The 18,860-nt window shown below is 33.4% G+C and overlaps 1 long non-coding RNA gene across 7 annotated transcripts; it reads right to left on the bottom strand.

The window, feature by feature from the left end:
* Window positions 1-5,862: 5,862 nt before the first annotated feature.
* LOC128035964 (uncharacterized) lies at window positions 5,863-11,161 on the bottom strand. Of its 7 annotated transcripts, none has more exons than XR_008192658.1 (5): window positions 11,032-11,161; window positions 10,401-10,713; window positions 9,960-10,318; window positions 9,734-9,862; window positions 5,863-6,014 (listed from the first exon to the last, which is right to left on the bottom strand). It is a non-coding gene; the product is annotated as an uncharacterized LOC128035964 (long non-coding RNA). The 7 variants fall into 7 exon arrangements; XR_008192659.1 differs by having other exon boundaries at window positions 10,401-10,716; window positions 11,032-11,121; XR_008192657.1 differs by having other exon boundaries at window positions 10,401-10,751; window positions 11,032-11,109.
* Window positions 11,162-18,860: the final 7,699 nt, after the last annotated feature.

Below are 18,860 nucleotides of genomic sequence, written 5' to 3'. Positions count from 1 at the left end.
TTAATTCTAATAGTTTACATAGATTAATTAACTTAGAGCACGTTCCTTCATTTCACATTAATTATAATCATAAATGTGAAAAGTATGTTGAGGCAAAAGTAGCAAGGTCTTAATTTCAACCTGTTAAAAGAAATACTGAATCACTTGATCTAATGCATAGTGGTATTTGTGACTTAAAGTTTTTTCAAACTAGAGGAGGGGATAAATATTTTATTACCTTAATTGATGATAGCACAAAATATTGCTATATATATTTGCTTAAAAGTAAAGATGAAGCTATAGAGAAATTTGTTCTCTATAAGCAGGAAGTTGAAATCCAACTTAATAAAAGAATTAAGAGGGCAAGAAGTGACCGTGGTAGTGAATATATTGAACCATTTGGTAAAATTTGTGCACAACATGATATTATTTATGAAGTGACACCACCATACTCTCCTTAATCCAATGGGGTAGCAGAGCGTAAAAATCGAACCCTAAAGGAAATAATGAATGCAATGCTAGGAAGTTCTAGGTTGTCACAAAACATGTGGGGGGAAGTTGTTTTATCAACGAATTACCTTTTAAATAAGGTGCCTTGCAAGAAAAAGAACAAGACAATATATGAGTTATGGAAGGGAAGGAAACCTTCCTACAACTACTTAAAAGTGTGAGGGTGTCTTGCAAAGGTAATGGTTCATTTACCGAAGCAAATAAAAATAGGACCTAAAACGGTAGATTGTATTTTCATTAGTTATGCATGGCATAGCAATGCATATCGGTTTCTTGTACATAAATTAAAGAATCCTTAAATTCATAATAATATGATATTGGAATCTAAAAATACCTTTTCTTTGAATATATATTCTTTTGTAAGACTAAGGAAGATGGGTCAAGTTCAACAAAACAGACTTCAGAGATTGTTGATAGTCAAGACTTTTAACAAGAAGTTAAAGTAGAGGCAAAGCCAAGAAGAAGTAAAAGGGTAAGAGTGGAAAAGTCCTTTGGATCAGATTTTCTAACCTATATGCTAGAGACTGAACCTCAAACTTATAGTGAATCTATTTGCTCATCTGAAAGCATTTTTTAGAAAGATGCTATCAAGAGTGAAATTGATTCCATCATGAAAAATCATACGTGGGAATTAGTGGATCTACCTCATAGAATTAAACCACTAAATTCTAAATGGATTTTCAAACGAAAAATAAAAGCAAATGGAACAATTGATAAGTACAAGGCGTGATTGGTTATAAAAGGTTATAGACAAAAGGAAGGTATTGATTACTTTGATACATTTTCTCCTATATTAAGAATAACTTTTATAAGGATGATACTTGCTATTGCCATTTTGTAGAATCTAGAAGTTCATCAAATGGATGTTAAAACAACTTTTCTAAATGGAGATCTTGATGAGGAGATTTCATGGAAAAACCTAAGGGTTATGTAGCTCCAAGGCAAGAAAGAAAATACTATAGATTGGTGAAGTCTTTGTATAGGCTTAAGCAAGCACCAAAGAAGTGGCATGAAAAGTTCGATAGTGTCATGATATTAAATGGATTTAAAATTAATGAGTGTGACAAATGTGTGTATGTCAAAACCACTATTGATGGATATGTAATTCTATGTTTATATGTTGATGACATACCCATTGTTGGAAGTAACACTGAAATGGAAAAACGTACCAAAAACTTATTAAATTCAAGATTTGACATAAAAGATATGAGACTTGCTGACATGATTTTGAGCATCCAAATTAAAAGGTCATCTGAAGGACTCGTATTGACTCAATCACACTATGTAGACAAGATTCTTGAGAAATTTGTCAAGGCTAGTTTTGGTGTAACCATAACTCTAATAGATATAAGTCAACATTTATCCGAAAAAAAGGTGAAAGTGTTGACCAAGTGGAATATGCAAGAGTCATAGGCAGTCTAATGTACCTTGTGAGTTGCACTAAACTTGATATTACTTTCACTGTAAGAAGTTTAAGCAGATTCACAAGCAATCCAGGGGAGAACCACTGGAAAGCGATTGTGAGGGTACTGAGATATCTCAAATATATTCAGAACTATGGATTACATTATTCTAGAGATTCTGCTGTGTTAGAAGGATTTTCCTATACTAGTTGGATATCTGATATTCAAGATACCAAAAGCATAAGTGGTTATATTTTCACATTAAGAGGATGAGCTGTGTCATGAAAATCTTCAAGGAAAATGATTATAACCAGATCCATGATGGAATCTAAGTTTGTAGCTCTAGACAAATCTAGAAAAGAAGCAAAATGACTACGAAACTTTTTAGAGGATATTCCTGAATGACCAAAGCCTATGCCCACAATATGCATATATTATGATAACCAAACAACAATTGGTAGAGCACAGAGCATAATGTATAATGGTAAGTCAAGACACAATACCATTAGACAATTGATCTCAACTGGAGTTATCTCTATTGATTTTGTAAGATCAAAAGATAACACTACGGATCTGCTAACCAAAGGGTTAAAACAATATAAAGTTGATAAAACATCGAAAGGAATGGACTAAAGCCCATGAATATTTAAGGTGCTATGTGAAGGAAAACCAAACCTAGTTGACCGGAGATCCCAAGATCTAGATTCAATGGGACAACCTACTTGCATAGACCTTGTAAGGTCATTGTGGGGGTTCTTATCCCGAGTTCATTCCTATAATAAAAATAGTTATTAAAATGTAGAAAAGGTTAAGCAATGCTTTTAATGACCATTGTTTGTTTTGGTGAAACGAACAACATAAGTCAAATATGTGATAGTGAAGTGGGGCCGCTTCAAGAAGACTATTGGGGCATAGTTCTCTAAGCTCTTGTAAAACCAAGAAGATGTTCACGACCATATGAACATACCCATCAGAACAAAAAATCTTGCCATTGAGGTATTTGAGTGTGGAATATCATCTTTTACACAAACAACAGAACAGTTCAAGGACATCACGTCTACTGGTCAGCTAGTAAAGTAAATACACTTTCACAAGGGAAAGTTCAAAGGTTGATGCATACCTATCCTATGCAAATATCGAATGTAGAATCTATCACCTCTTTGAGTCTTTGAGTCTCATTGATCCATCAATTTCATTCATATGGGGATTGTGGGAAAATAATTGTTGAGTGATGAATGATAAATTGACGCTCAAATTAAAAAATTGTATCTCTTGGTTTAATATTGCATTTTTCATACAATTGTATCTTTTGAACAATTGTATCTCTTGGTTTAATATTGCATTTATTTTCATTCATTGTCTCTATTCACTTATATCTATTAATTTTTCAACAAATCTCTTCATAAATCAATCTAAATCTCTTCATTCATTTCCTCTCCTCTATATAAAGCCAAGTTAGGAGATTTCAAAAGCACGTCATCAAAAACCATCAATATCAAAAATTCCTTCTAAATTCATTTCTCCTGGTGATAGAGAAAGGCAAGATTATGTTCAATTGATCACTGTTGTTGTGCTACTACTGTGATCGTTTGTTGTTGTATCCTGGGAGACAGACGTCCAATGTTACTCAAAGCACCAAGGAGAGGTTGAATCTGTCTCAAGGAAACTGTTTATACAGGCCTTAACAAAATTCTTCTAATTTTCAACTCTATCCGATTACAAGTAGTCTATTGTATTACCGCTATTGCATTGTATTGCATTATCATTGTTCCTGACATATTAATACTACATACGACATTATATTTTCTTACACTTTTTAATCCTTTAACCGTTAATCGAACCAAATTTTTTTTTAAAAAAAAATAACCGAACTGAAATATTTTGGTTAATTTAATTGGTTAACCGAATTAATCGAAATTTATATATTTTGTTTCTTTGTTTTGTTAAAACAAGTACAAGACATATAAAAAATAAATTTATAATGTTCATTTGACCGAATTAACCGAATTAACTGGACTAATAATAACCTAATGCATATAATATATAATATTATTTATTAAGTTCAATCAATTCAATTAATTACCCAATTTTGAACAGAATTAACCGTTAACCAAAATTCCAAAAAACCTTTAATCAACCTCCGATTGAACTAGATTGGTTAATCGACCGATTAACCAAATTAAATAGGTTTGATCGATTAATTCAATTTTAATCGAAGTTTGAACACCCCTAGTCATATTATTGGATTGAGTATGGGTTTACATGCTTATGCATCAATATTCACCTTGTGTGCCAATATGTGCTTTGTACATCAATGATGTGTTTCGTATTCTAGTATGCACTTGATGTACCAATTTCCTTTACTTCGATTTATTCGATGATGCACTTCGGTTCCAGTTGGTGTGTTGGTTGACGATCCGTGTAACCGTTCGAGTCACATAATTGGTAAACTTGGTAAATGGCATATAAATGAGATGGCATGATGATATGAGATTATTTGCATGAATATGTGAATTGTGATAAATAAAGTAAGTAATCTAATGTGCAAATTAGTTGAAAACGAGCCCTGGGGGTCGAAACGAACGTGAATGAGTCAAATGACTCCAGAAAAGAGGTTGAAAGATAGTTAAACAGGTAAATGATAATTGAATATGACGCTAGATGACATACTAATAAAGGTAAATAAATGTATGTTTTTGATTCATGAATGATATTGAATCGGTATATAGTTAATGATTGATAATTGACAAATAAATAGAGTTAGTCATGCATATGGCAATGCTGAATAAGTTGTTCTAACATGGTTATAAGTATGCTTTCATGCATTGAAAGATTATAAGAATGGTTGAAATTTTAGAACACGATTTGGTTAGATATTGAGTGCATATATACATGTATTTGTCTTGAAATATCTTAGATCATGAAAGTATCATTGATCCTTATCGCTTAGCATACGGTTTGTTTATTCTGTGTGTAAGTTCAGGTATTCTCAAAGCCCCGAGAAAGTGAAGCCAACATCCAGACAGTAACAATTGACTCATCCTAAGTTTGTATAGCCTTTTTCATTATGTCAATGGCATGTACCTATGAATAATTTATCTAAAACTAGAAATTGTTAAAATGGTTGTATAAAGGTTGTGATTTTGTGAGTTTGTTTTGGTCATACATGGAAAAGATGTTAATAGCTTGATAACTATGTTTTAAACATGTTTTAATAGTATGGAAAGGTTGAGTTAGGGCCTTGGTGCCAAATAATGTTAAGCATGCTAGGTGGAAATCATTTGAAATAGGGATTTAGTGGTTTGCCATGAATGTCGTGACTTCACACCCTGAATGACATGACATCATGCCATCTCGTCACAACATCCCCTACTTGAGGTTGCGATGTCGGTCCTATTTTATTTTGAAAACCTTACTGTTCGGTCCTCAAGTTAGAAAGCTTGATTACTGTCTTCAATGCCGCGATACTAAGCCATGGAAGTCGCAACTCCCACATGAAATTATATGAAAACTTTTCAGTTTAATCCTAATTTGACCCGTGATGTTATTAAACTTTCGTAAGTCGTATATGATCCAAAAATGATTATATAACGTGTTTTAAGCTTGTAATACTCATAACTTAACAATTAAAGATGAGATTTTGTATGTAACTTATTGTAGTTGTTCCGACAACGAATGTGGCATCCCATGATTTGGACAACGAATAGAGTGTTACAATTGAACTTTTAAAACCATTGTTGTATAGTCTTCTATGTTCGCACTTTATGTTCCAACTTGACCAATTACCCCTTTTTTATATACACTGGGTGAAAGCTTTTTTAATGGAAAATACTGTAATCTTTAACTACCTTTAGCTAAATCTTTAAAAATATTAATATAAAAATATTTACTTCTGTGTATTTTAAACTATTTTTTTTACCAATTTTTACTAAACAATTTTTAGTGTATTTAAATAATTCATAAATGTAGTCTGCTACCCTAGCACGTTTCTGTCTGCCGCCTTTGGCATGATATTTTTAGGTTTTTCGTAGATTGCTTTTGTTCTTTTTTCTTGAAATCGGCTTGAATACAATTTTGCTCAGACGATAGGGAGGACGGGAGAGTTTTTCTGAACATCAATTCCTGCAATCATGGAAACAGAATTAGCACAATTGTCGCTCAATGAAGAAGAAGAGGAAATTTTACAGATCCAGACTGATCCATGCATGCAAAAAGAACGTGAAGATTTTCAGCTTGTAGGTTGTTTTTTAACAGCAAGCATAATACATTTTCCAACTATGAGAAGCACCATGGCAAATTTGTGGCACCCTGTCTGTGGGGTACAAATTCGAGATCTGGGAGAAAAAAGGTACCTTTTTAAATTTTTTCACAGTATGGATTTGGAAAGAGTTCTGAAGGGTTTACCGTGGACTTTTAATAATCATTTATTAATACTCTGCAAACTGAGAAGGGGAGAAAATCCATTGACGATACCACTAATTTTTAGCCCTTTTTGGGTACAAATTCATGATGTCCCAATAGGTTTATTTACTGAAAGCCTAGCAACACAGCTGGGCAATTTTATTGGAGTTTTCATGGAGTACGATGTATCTAAGTTGGGAAAGGAGACTCATAATTTTATGAGAATAAGAGTGCAGATTGATATTAGGAAACCTTTGAAAAGAAAGAAACAGATTATGTTTGGTGGGATATGCTCATATGTTAAATTTAAGTATGAGCGTCTATCGCTGTTTTGTTTTTTCTGTGGACGTTTAGGTCATAATGACTCTTTCTGTGAAGAGAGAATGAGGGTTGGAGGGGAGATTGCTGAAATGGGATGGGATTTAACATTACGGGCACCATCTCGAAGAGCTCTATCAATGAATAGCATTTGGCTACGAGAGGAGGGGGAAGGGAAACTTGGAGAAGGCTGGATGGAGAGTAGGTTTGACGGGTTAAACGAGCAGAATGAGGCTTCAAAAGGAAAGAGGGGCAAAGCTATTGATCCAAATTAGGGATTAGCCTTGAGGGGAGGGCAACACATGAAGAACAACAGAGAAATAAAATCTGGTCTTATCAGATGCAAATGGCTATGGAGCATGATTTGGAAGATGAAACTTTAATAGGGGAGGAAGGAAAAAGGAGAAATAGAGGGGAGATGGAAGGCGTACATTCTCTAATATCGGCGGCTGCCAAAAAGCATGCCGACCGGGCACAATGAAAATTAATAATCCCCAAATAGTCTTCTTTATGGAGACTAAAATTAATAAGAAACAAATGGAAATTACTCACAGGAGGTGTGGTTTCGCAAATGGAATCGAAGTGGAATCTGAAGGTACGAGAGGAGGGTTGTGCTTAGCTTGGCGAACTGACATTGAAGTTATGCTTCGTAGTTACTCTAAAAGACATATTGATGTGATCGTTGAAGATAAGGAAAAATGAATTAATTGGAGATTTACAGGATTTTATGGTTCCCCATACATACAGGATAGGAATGATTCGTGGGAGGTTTTGAAAAGTTTAGCTAATGATAGAGAAACCCCTTGGTTGGTTTGCGGAGACTTCAATGAAATTATGTATGGATTTGAAAAAAAAGGAGGGTTACCTAGGGATGAAAGAAGGATGGAAATTTTTAGGAAAACATTAGAGGAATGCCGATTGAATGATGTGGGTTTTGAGGGCAGGCGTTTTACTTGGGAGAGAGGCAACTTACCAGAGACGAACATCCAAGAACGTTTGGACAGAGGAGTAGCTAACACAAATTGGATTGTTATGTTTCCAGAAATTAAAGTTCAACATCTTGCTCATTGATTTTCAGACCATTGTCCTCTTCTTATTAATACCAGGAGATTTGCAGAACGAGTAAGGGATAACAATTTCAGATTTGAAGCATGGTGGCTGTTGGAAGAATCTTTCATGGAAGAAGTCAAAAAACTATGGGAGAATTCGTCAGAGGAAATATTAAAGAGGCTAGATAATTTAAAGAAAGGATTGCAGATTTGGGCTGGGCAGTTAAAAAAATAGGCAGAAGACAAAACAGATGCTTACGAAGAAACTTGGCGAGTTAGCTGAAGCAACCAGAAATGAAGAGACCTTAGCTGAATTGATTGATACAAAAATAAACTTGAATTTTGAGATTGAGAAGGACGAATGCTATTGGGAACAGAGAGCTAGAATTAACTGGTTGAAATTAGGGGACAAAAATACTGCTTTCTTTCATAGCCAAGCTTCACAACGGAGAAAAAAGAATATCATTCATAAGCTGAAAGATGAAGAGGGTAGAGAAATGGAGCTCATTCAAGACATTGAGGGTGTGGCTAAGTCTTATTTTCAGAATTTATTTTCGGCAAGAGAGAATGGGAATTATGATCATATTCTATCAGGGATAGAACGCTGCATTCATGCGGATGACAACCGAAAACTTACAGAACCATATTCCAGAGAGGAAATTAGAGAAGCTGTTTTTGAAATGGGACCTACAAAAGCACCAGGGGAGGATGGGTTTCCAGCATTATTCTATCAGAAGTGTTGGCAGATTGTTGGGGATGACGTCCTATCTTTTTGTCTACAAATTTTAAACGGAAATATGGAGATTAGTCCAATAAATACCACAAATATAGTGCTTATTCCCAAAGTCAGCAATCCATCAACTATGATGCAATTTAGGCCAATTAGTCTATGCAATGTACTTTACAAAATTATTGCAAAGGTACTTGCAAACAGATTTCGAAGTGTTATTGGCAAATGTATTGATGAAGCGCAAAGTGCTTTTGTGCCAGGCAGGTTAATATCAGATAATGTATTACTCACTTACGAAATATTGCACAAGTTAAAGCAAAAGAGAACGGGGAAAAAAGGATTTATGGCCGTTAAACTCGATATGAGTAAAGCTTATGACAGGGTAGAATGGAAACTTATAGAGGAGGTCATGAAAAAGATGGGGTTTGATTTTAGTTGGGTAAATGCCATTATGAAATGTGTGTCATCTGTTGCTTATTCAGTTGTCATAAATGGGTACAGAGGAGATAAATTTGTACCAACCAGAGGACTTAGACAAGGGGACCCATTAAGCCCGTTTTTATTCCTGATATGTGGTGAAGGTTTATCGAGCTTGCTGAGGTTAGCAATGAAGAGAGATCGTCTCAAAGGTGTACGGGTGAGTAGATACGGTCCACAGGTATCTCATCTTTTATTTGCTGATGACTGCATACTGTTTGGAGAGGCAACTAGCAGGGGTGCAAACATCATAAAGGATATTTTGTGTGAATTCAAAGTTTGCTCGGGACAATGTGTAAATTTTGATAAATCAACGGTATTCTTTAGTAAAAACACGTTGGAGGAGGATAGGGGACAAGTGGTTGATGTGTTGGGGGTACGTAGGACTAGTGAACCTGAACGATATCTAGGGCTACCGAATATGGTGGGGCGAAAGAAAAAAGAATCTTTTCAGAGTTTAAAGGATCGAATCAAAAAACGTATTGATAACTGGAGCAACAGATTTTTATCACAAGGAGGGAAAGAAATTTTTATAAAGGCCATTTTGCAAGCTATTCCGACTTATTCTATGGCATGTTTCTTACTGCCGAGAGCTCTTTGTGATGAAATGGAGAGTATTATAGCAAGATTCTGGTGGCAAAAAGGAGGGGGCAAAAGGGGAACTCATTGGTGCACTTGGAAAAACCTTTGTTCGTTAAAAGAAAATGGTGGTCTAGGCTTTCGAGATCTTAGTCAATTTAATATTGCGTTATTAGCTAAACAAGGTTGGAGTCTCATTAATTTCCCAAATTCTTTATTAGCCAGAGTTTTGAAGGCTAAATATTTTCCACAGTCCAGTTTTTTAAACGCAGAGTTGGGGAATTTACCTTCATTTACCTGGAAGAGCATCTGGGGGGCAAAAGGACTTCTCCAAAGAGGATTGGGTTGGAGAGTTGGTAAAGGGAGTAGCATTTCTATCTGGGAAGACAACTGGATTCAGGGGATTGACAAGGTGGCTGAGCTTAATAGCACAAACAGAAGAGAATTACAGTTAGTTTCAGACCTCATTGACAATTCAAGTAGAAAATGGAAGTCAGACTTAATTAAAAGTACCTTTCAAGAAGATACTGCTCGGAAGATTCTACAAATTCCTCTGGCAGAGACCGAACATGAGGATATTCAGGTGTGGAGTGGAGAACTATCTGGTGAGTTTTCAGTACGTAGTGCGTATAAACTACTACAAGATGCTTCTACAGCTAATGACTACCTATTACAGACCGAAATAAGAAATTTTTACAAAAAATTATGGAGCCTACAATTGCCTTCAAAAATTGCAATTACAATCTGGAGGATTTCATGGGATTATATCCCTCACTTTGGTAATCTCAGGTTGAGGAGGGTTAGTTCAACTGCCCGCTGTCCACGATGTTATTTTGGAGTAGAAGAGAGTCTTCATGTTTTCCGAGAGTGTCCTTTTACAAGAGAAGTGTGGCAAGCATTAAACTTAGCATGGGTCATGGAGAATACGAGTCAAAATACATGGGAGTGGCTAACCTGGGTTTTCAAGAACAACAACAATTACCAGTGTCGGCTTTTCTGCTATGCGTTATGGTTGATATGGTCCTTTAGAAACAAACTCATTCACGAGGGCAAAAATTCAACAGGAAGGGGATTAGCTCAGAATATTCAAAGACATATGGTAGAATATGAGGGAATAAATGCTGAGAAGAAAATTGAGAAAAAAATTTTCAAGAGTCACAGTATACAGGAAAACGTACCGAGAATATCGATCAAATTTGATGCAACACTGGATAGTAGAACCTTCAAATCAGCGACAGGACTAGTTGGTTGGGATATGAGGGGAAATCTACTGGTGATAAAAACGGTTATCCACAGAAATGTTCCCTCACCATTCGCAGCAGAGGCATATGCATGTTTAGAAGGCATGAAATTAGGGATTGCTTTAGGATCTCAGTCAATTAGAATTATGGGAGACTCAAAAACCGTCATAAAGAAGAGCAAGGCGATGTCAACAGATAAATCGGTAATAGGTGCCATTATTAAAGATATTCAGAACAAGAAATCCTTTTTTCAAGATCTTACTTTAAAACACATACATAGATCAGAGAATACACATGCACATGGTCTAGCAAAGAGAGCTCTCGCGAAAGAAGAAAACATTTACCTGATAGGAGAAGAACTGGACCGCCACATTTCAACCTTGGATGAAGATTGGCAAAGAAATCCGGATTGAAGAGTTGGGTGAAGGAGCAGCATCCAAAACAGATAGCTTAATGAAGTTTAAATCTATGGGGAAGAGCTATCGACATAACAGATGGGACCTTGGAAATGACTCTTCAATAGCCTTTATGGTTTCCAGCTGTTTCTGATTAATGACTGGGATAGGTTTCATTCGGTAGATTTAATTTCAATTAATGCTTTTGTCTTTTTCCTTTTAATTTTCTAGCTTTTTGATTGACGTTTCTTGGGGGGTGTAATTTTATATTTGTTTAGGTTGAAAATTAGATTGGTTCTTTTCTGTTTGGTGCTTTGACTTAGGCCTTTGATTTGGGCTGATTGGATTATTATTATTATTTTTTCTTTCATAATAAATACCCAGTCATTCTATCAAAAAAAAAATTCATAAATTGCAACATTCCAATAAAAGTAGCATTGCAAAATAAAATGGTAAGGAGTACTTTTTAATGGAAGTCCGTGTATCTTTGATTATTTCGGAAATAATAATTAAATAAATCTTTATATTTCTCTTTTCTTTTTTTTACTTTTAAATTGCAGCATATTTTTTATGAAACATATAATGTAATTCTTATATATATTATAATAATTTCCTTAAAATGAAGACATAATTTTTCAATAAATAACTATATGAAAACAAAAGAAATTATTTTAAAAATATTTAAATAAATAATAATTGAAATTGCATTGAAAAAATAGAAACTTAAAGCAGGACTTATTCGCATAGATCGCAGATAATAAAGGATTGATAATAGAATGATCTCATTCCATGAAAATTCACGTAAATCAAAGTAGGGTTGGAGTGGTGGTTTTATCGTTTTAACATAAGATATATCCATCATTCTGTATTGCTTGTCTAACATATGCAGACACCGAATTTAGAGTTGTAGGTTTAGTCCCTTCATCAAGCTTCCTTAATTTCACTTTTGGTCCCACTGCTTTCTGTTTGATTCACTGATCCTCTGAACCGACGCACCCGGCCGCAACACTTAATCCACCACATTTGAATCACCAAAGGCTCCCAGTTCTAAATTACGATGCTACAAATCAGCTCTATATTGTTAAAAATATATGAGACTAGAAATTCCTTTGATCAATTGATATTTGATTTTTATTTGAATATACATAGTAATGGAATCGAAAATCCCATTTTTAATTGGTTGATTTTATTTCTTTTAATTGATATTTGTAACCACGGATGGATCCAGGGGCGGTCGCTCCCTTAGAATTTTTAAATTTTATTTATAAATTATCATGTAGTTTAGATTTAGTGTCCACATTATATAACATTTACTCACCCCTTAAGCTATAATGTTATAATTTATATTAACAAAGTATTTTTTTAGTTTTTAATTATATAACTTTAATAATAATAATCAAATATTGATGTATGATGGCTTTAAAAGACTAAACTTAGAAGCCTAATATGAACTTTAAAGCCAAATTTCAGAATTAATTGATTTGGCCAATATCCATACATATTAGGTTAGTGACTTTCTTGTATTTTGATTTGTATATCTTGCTAAGGAATTATCTTCCTCTTGTAAGGTGTCGGCATTGCCGAGAGAAAAAGAAAGGAGTTTGATGCTAAGACTGTGAGCACAGAGTAAAAAAATAAAAATGATCTTCCTCTCGACTCCTTACGCAAAAGGCCTCTCGATAAATATTTTTGTATAGATTATGTTCTTTATTTATTTGACTTATTATTTTTTTCTTTTTTTCCTAATATGTTGTTTAATATATTATTACTGCAACAACTAATCAAGCATTTTTAGCCATGAAAATAATGAAGGCAAGGCTTCACAACAAACTTACTTGGTGGCATGCACCGAAAAAGAGATAGCTCGAGATTTTCAATAGATTCTATCACTGATGAGCTCGATCTTATAAAAAAGCAGAATGTGCAATTTAGAATGAATAGTATTGAGAAATATGACTAATGTCAAGTTTTTTTAATTTAAATTTTGGAATTATAATGATATTTATGAAATTTTTAGTATAGTATTAGTTATCATTTTCTACATATTGAAAAATAAAATTTAATTTTATATAATATGATTTTTTTAATTTACAGTTAAATTTTTACATTTTTAAAAATATTAAATTAATTTATTTGATAAAAATATTTAAAAATGGACACTTTTTACATTAAAAGATCATTAAATTTAGAAAATTTACCCTTAAAGTAAAATCCTGAGTTCTCCATGTTTATAATGTATTTAATCTATGCTTAAATTGTATTGTAATTCAAGAAAGGCATCTGGCTTTTATTTATTTATTTATTATTTTAATGTAGTCGTTTGACAGCCAATATTTTTAGGAAATCGTGCATATTAAGTGAATTAAGCAAAATTATATATTATTTGAATCAATTTTAAAATATCTATTAAAAATTATAATATTATTTTATATTATAAACTAAAACCTAGTTTATAATTTAGTTTATAATTGATATATATAATATTAAAATAAAACCGATTGATATATAATTTTATATATTATTTGAATCAATTTTAAAACAATTTATCCGAAAATTCATGTCTTTTTTTTTGACATATTCATTTAAATCCATTAATTGACATCAATAATTAATTGCAAGGCTACGTGAAATTAGGGGAACATTGTACCCCCAAAAAACTAAGAGCACAAAGAAAGCCATTTTTTTTCTCTACGCGACATTAGGCTAAGTTGCAATATTAACTTCTGTATTTTAAATTTTAAAATTTTGAAATTATAATTGTTTGTATTGTGATTAAGATAAATTAAGATATTTAATATTTAATATTTAAAATAAATGTAAACTAATTATTAATATCCATCAAAATGACCAAAATTTAGAATTTTTAAATATAAACTCCTGATTTCAACTAATATATATTTAAATGTAAGATTTATTTAAAATTATTTAATTTAAATTTATTCAATGTTTAAGATTTGTTATTTTAGCAATTAATTATCAATAATAATTAAAAGATTCATTAAATGTTAAGTCTTTAGAATTAGATTATATATGTGTCAATTTATTAGAGTATCAAATGACGGTGTATAATTTATGATACATTAGATTGTTTTCTTATATAAGAACATCAAATTGCTATAATATAGTTACACTTTTTTGAGAAAAGAATTTTCAATATTCCTTTAATGATTATGACAGCTGCTACACTTTTTTTTTTTTTGGTGAATTACAAGAGAAGGGTAAAACCCAAACAACAACGTGACGAACATGACTCGAACTCAAGTCACACCTAAGACGGTGAATACCCTGATCATCAGACCAATACTCTAAGCTTAAGGATTTATAGCATAACAATTAATGATGGATGTAGATGGTAGGAGACTTGCCCTATCTTCAAAATTGTTGAAATTATCATTTAATTTCTTTTAATTTTATAGAATTTTAAGTTAATACAATAATAAAGTTACATTTTCATTTGTTTTTTAAATCTCAAATTGAAATCAATTTCTATCATAAAGTATATGAAAACATGGCCAACATTTATCCTTTTTCGTAGTGTCGAGTATAGTTTTATGATTGAAATATTTTCAATATATATGTATAATATTTCAATAGTTGCAAATGAAAAGTTATAAGTAGGTTAAGAGTTGTCACTTTTCATGGTGATTTATGTCCATTAAATACCAAATGTTATGTCACTTGATTATTAATCAAGAGTTATTACTATTCATAGTGATGAGTTATGTCTCTTATTACTAAAATGTATGATTATTCAAGTAATGTGTTAATTCTTAATAAACGTGACTATACAAATATGCATTAATTGGATAATTATATATTTATGAAGAGACATGAGAACTCCTATAAATAGGAGTCAAAATTTATTTGTTTGGTACACAAAAGATATAGAAATTTTACTTCTTTTGATTCCTCTCCATCTTCTATTATTTTTATATTATTCTATAAAGAATTTCTACAATTGATATTCTTGCATGCTCTACTCAATGCTTAGTAGACTATTTCCGTCAATGCAAAACGTAAACAATCATAATGTTTCATTGTATCCTCGAGATTTATTTGTCAATAACTCTTGCGCACAGCACAATTTAGGTGAGGACGAATAGAACATTAAAAAAATGATATTAATACATGCCTTAAAACCTTCATTAATTTCTCATACATTCATTTTTATCCTGACACATCATCAATATATTTCTTTGGTTTACCCTAAACATCTTAGATAATAATTCATAGTTATATAAATAAGTAATTGAACAAAAAGTACATGTGAGGATCAAATCTCAAAATGGAATTAAATTTGAAATTCATATAAAATCATATCATATATATATTGCTTGCTTAATCTAATTTAAGAAATTATAGAAAAATCATATACATACAAATATTTTCTCTTTTTCTCACCAATTTGGTATCATCTAATTGCGCTGCTCTAATCTGGTCAAACAACACCGGTTTGACTTTCAATTCAGCCAACAAACTTCTGGCATTTCTAATGCTAAGCCGAGCGAACATCGTTCACAACTCAACTATTGCCTTTTTTCTCAACGCGTCAGCTATGACGTTAGCTTCCCCAGGGTAGTAATCAATAACGCAATAGTAATCTTTTAGAAGTTCAATCCAGCGTCGCTATCTCAAATTCAACTCATTCTGGGTTAGAAGGTATTTAAGACTTTTATGATCAGTATAAATATGACACTTTTTACTGTACATGTAATGTATCTAGATCTTTAGAGCAAAAAAGCTCTAAATCATGCGTCGAGTAGTTACACTCATGCCTTTTTGGCTAGTGTGATGCATACATAATTAGTTTCTCGTTTTGCATCAAAACACAACCTGGACCATTTAAAGCATCACTATATACAATGAAATCTTTTCCCGATTTAGACAAGGTTAGAACTGGCGCTTCAGTCAACATCTGTTTCAGTTTCTTGAAACTTTATTGGCATTGGTTATTCCAAACAAACTGAATATTCTTTTGTAAAAGCTTCATCATCAGCATAACTATTTTCAAAAATCCATTTACGAATCTTCGAAAATAACCAGCTAAACCAAGAAAACTGTGAACCTTCGACACATTTCTCGGTGCTTTCCATTGAACAATGGCTTCAATATTTTTCAAACCAACTCTAATCCCATCAGTTGAAATAACATGCCCAAGAAATACAACTTCAGATAACCAGAATTCACATTTTCTAAGCTTCTTGTATAACTACTTTTCTCGTAACACTTCTAAAACAATCCAGAGATATTGTTCATGCTCTGTTTCAGATCTTGAATAAATCAAAATGTTGTCGATGAAAACTACCACAAATTGATCCAAATAAGGTTAGAAAATACGATTAATGAGATCCATGAATGCTACAGGAGCATTAGTTAAACCAAAAGGCATTAATAAAAATTCATAATGGCCGTAACGCGTACGAAATGTTATTTTAGGTACGTCACTATCTTTCACTTTCAACTGAAACTAACCAGATCTCAAATCGATCTTAGAAAAAAGAAGAAGGTCCTTTCAATTAATCGAATAAGTCATCGATACGAGGTAGGAGGTACCGATTCTTAATCGTCAACTTATTTAGTTGTTGGTAATCTATACAAAGTCACATCGAACCATCTTTCTTTTTAACGAAAAAACTAGAGCTCCCCAGGGCGATATACTAGGATGTATAAAGCCACGACCCAGTAAATCTTGCAACTGCACTTTCAATTCCTTCAGCTTTATCAGTGCCATATGATAAGGGGATATTGACACTAAAGTTGTACCAGGAAACACTTCAATTGCGAATTCAACCTCTCGATTTTGTGGTAATCTTGGTAATTCATTAGGAAACACATCATGGAATTCACAAACAATTCAAATCTTGCTAATTTGACTATCACCAACGTTCGAGTTAATGACATAAGCCAGAAAATCTTGACAGCCTTAATTAAGGAGTTATCTCAAACTGCTAAAACGATACGAGTTGAACAACCCGTTCGGACACCATTCACCTCAATCAAGCTATCGTCAACGGTCTGAACCATAAATTTCTTTTTACAACACTCCGAAACCACCATGTGTTTAGTGAGCCAATCTATACCCAAAATCAGATAATCGCTGAATTGCATAATAAAAAAATCAACAGGAAAGATTACACTCCGAATTGCTAACGGACACCGCCTACACACTCGATCAACTAATACAAACTTTCCCAAAGGACTAATCAAATTTTACCGGTTTTGACCAATTCAAAATTAATATAAGAGTGTGAAGATCTTAGGCCTATCAAAGCATTAGCAAGCGCAGAGTAAAGTAAAAAGATACCTGCTACAACATCAGTAGCGTCACCCTTCTCGTGAGTCCGAATAACATATACTCGTACCGGTGCTCTGGCCTTAAACTGATAAGTAGCAGCATCACTTCCCTTTCTTGTACCACATCTACAAATAAAACCACCACGACTAATACCACTATCTCTGGCTATAGATGCAGACTTCTGAGCAGAAACAAGAGTAGTATTATCACCTCTCGAGTACTCTCGAGGGAAATGCTCTTATGATCCGTATCGAAAATAAGCTTGTGTGAATTTTCAACATTCACCTCAGTGCTTTTTCCCACAATGCTCACAATTCAGTATCTCAACCTCTTGAGACGGACTTCGAACACTGCCCATGGATATAGTCAGTTGTTGATCTTGATTTCTTTCAGATCTATCGAACTTAAAGTTCGATCTCCAATTACCACAAGAATATTTAGTCTGCTTAGATTAAGGGTACAAACTAACAACTCCTAACTGTTTTCCCACGGTTTGAGTAGTCTCAACCTTTTTATCAAGACCCAAAGCCTATTCCACCATTTTTGCTTGCTCGACCAAATCAGCAAACTCTGAAATTTGATGCGTTACTTACTGTACTCTAAGCTCATTACGTAACCCACGTAAAAACCTTTTGCAACTTTCAGCTTCAGATGACACAAATTCAATAGCATATTTACTGAGTTGCAAAAACTCTCGCTCATAATCAACCACTGCCATCTCACTCTATTTCAACAGTAAAAACTCTGGCTTTCTATCTCCGAGAAACAACTCTCTGACATATTTCTTCTAGAATTCCTTTTGAAAGAACTCCCAATCAGCTCGTTTAGTAGGTACGTGGCGTGTTACCATCTGCCACCACGTATACGCTTCTCATTCTAGCAGAGAAATAGCCCAAACTAAACATTTTCGAGAGGTGCACTCGAGTTACTGTAAAACATGTTTAGACGATTCAATCCAAATATCAGTTGCTAAGTGGTCAACCCCTTTCAAACACAAAAACTCAGTCGCACCATATCCCCGTAATTCTTTAATCAGAGCTCGTCAAACAACATGCACAGGTACTACAGCAGGAGTGGCTCCCGCGATACACTGAAGAGCATCAGTAATAGCTCGAAGTAAATTTGAATCACCTAAACCATTATTATTGCCTCGATCAACATTAGGTTGTTGAGAACCAACTGAATTAACGTTCAATGCCAACTACTCAATTCTATCTAAATCCTCAGTATAGTCCTCACTAGAGTGAATCTCTTAATCAACTCCAATATTTGATTCTTCTAACATCTTTTTAACTATAAAACAGAACAAATTATATTTAGCATCCAAATCCCGACTTAGACTCAACTCAACTTTGGCATATACCTCTAGACTTGATTCAAAGATCAATTTAGTCCGAGAATCAGATAACCCTGTAGCTTTGATACCAATAAATGTAACACCCCTCACCCGGTTCGGTCTCCAGACATAAATAATAAGATGCTG

The sequence above is a fragment of the Gossypium raimondii genome, chromosome 13 (assembly GCF_025698545.1).
Source record: "Gossypium raimondii isolate GPD5lz chromosome 13, ASM2569854v1, whole genome shotgun sequence".
Taxonomy (NCBI): domain Eukaryota; kingdom Viridiplantae; phylum Streptophyta; class Magnoliopsida; order Malvales; family Malvaceae; genus Gossypium; species Gossypium raimondii.
This window is presented reverse-complemented; position numbering and strand designations above follow the sequence as displayed.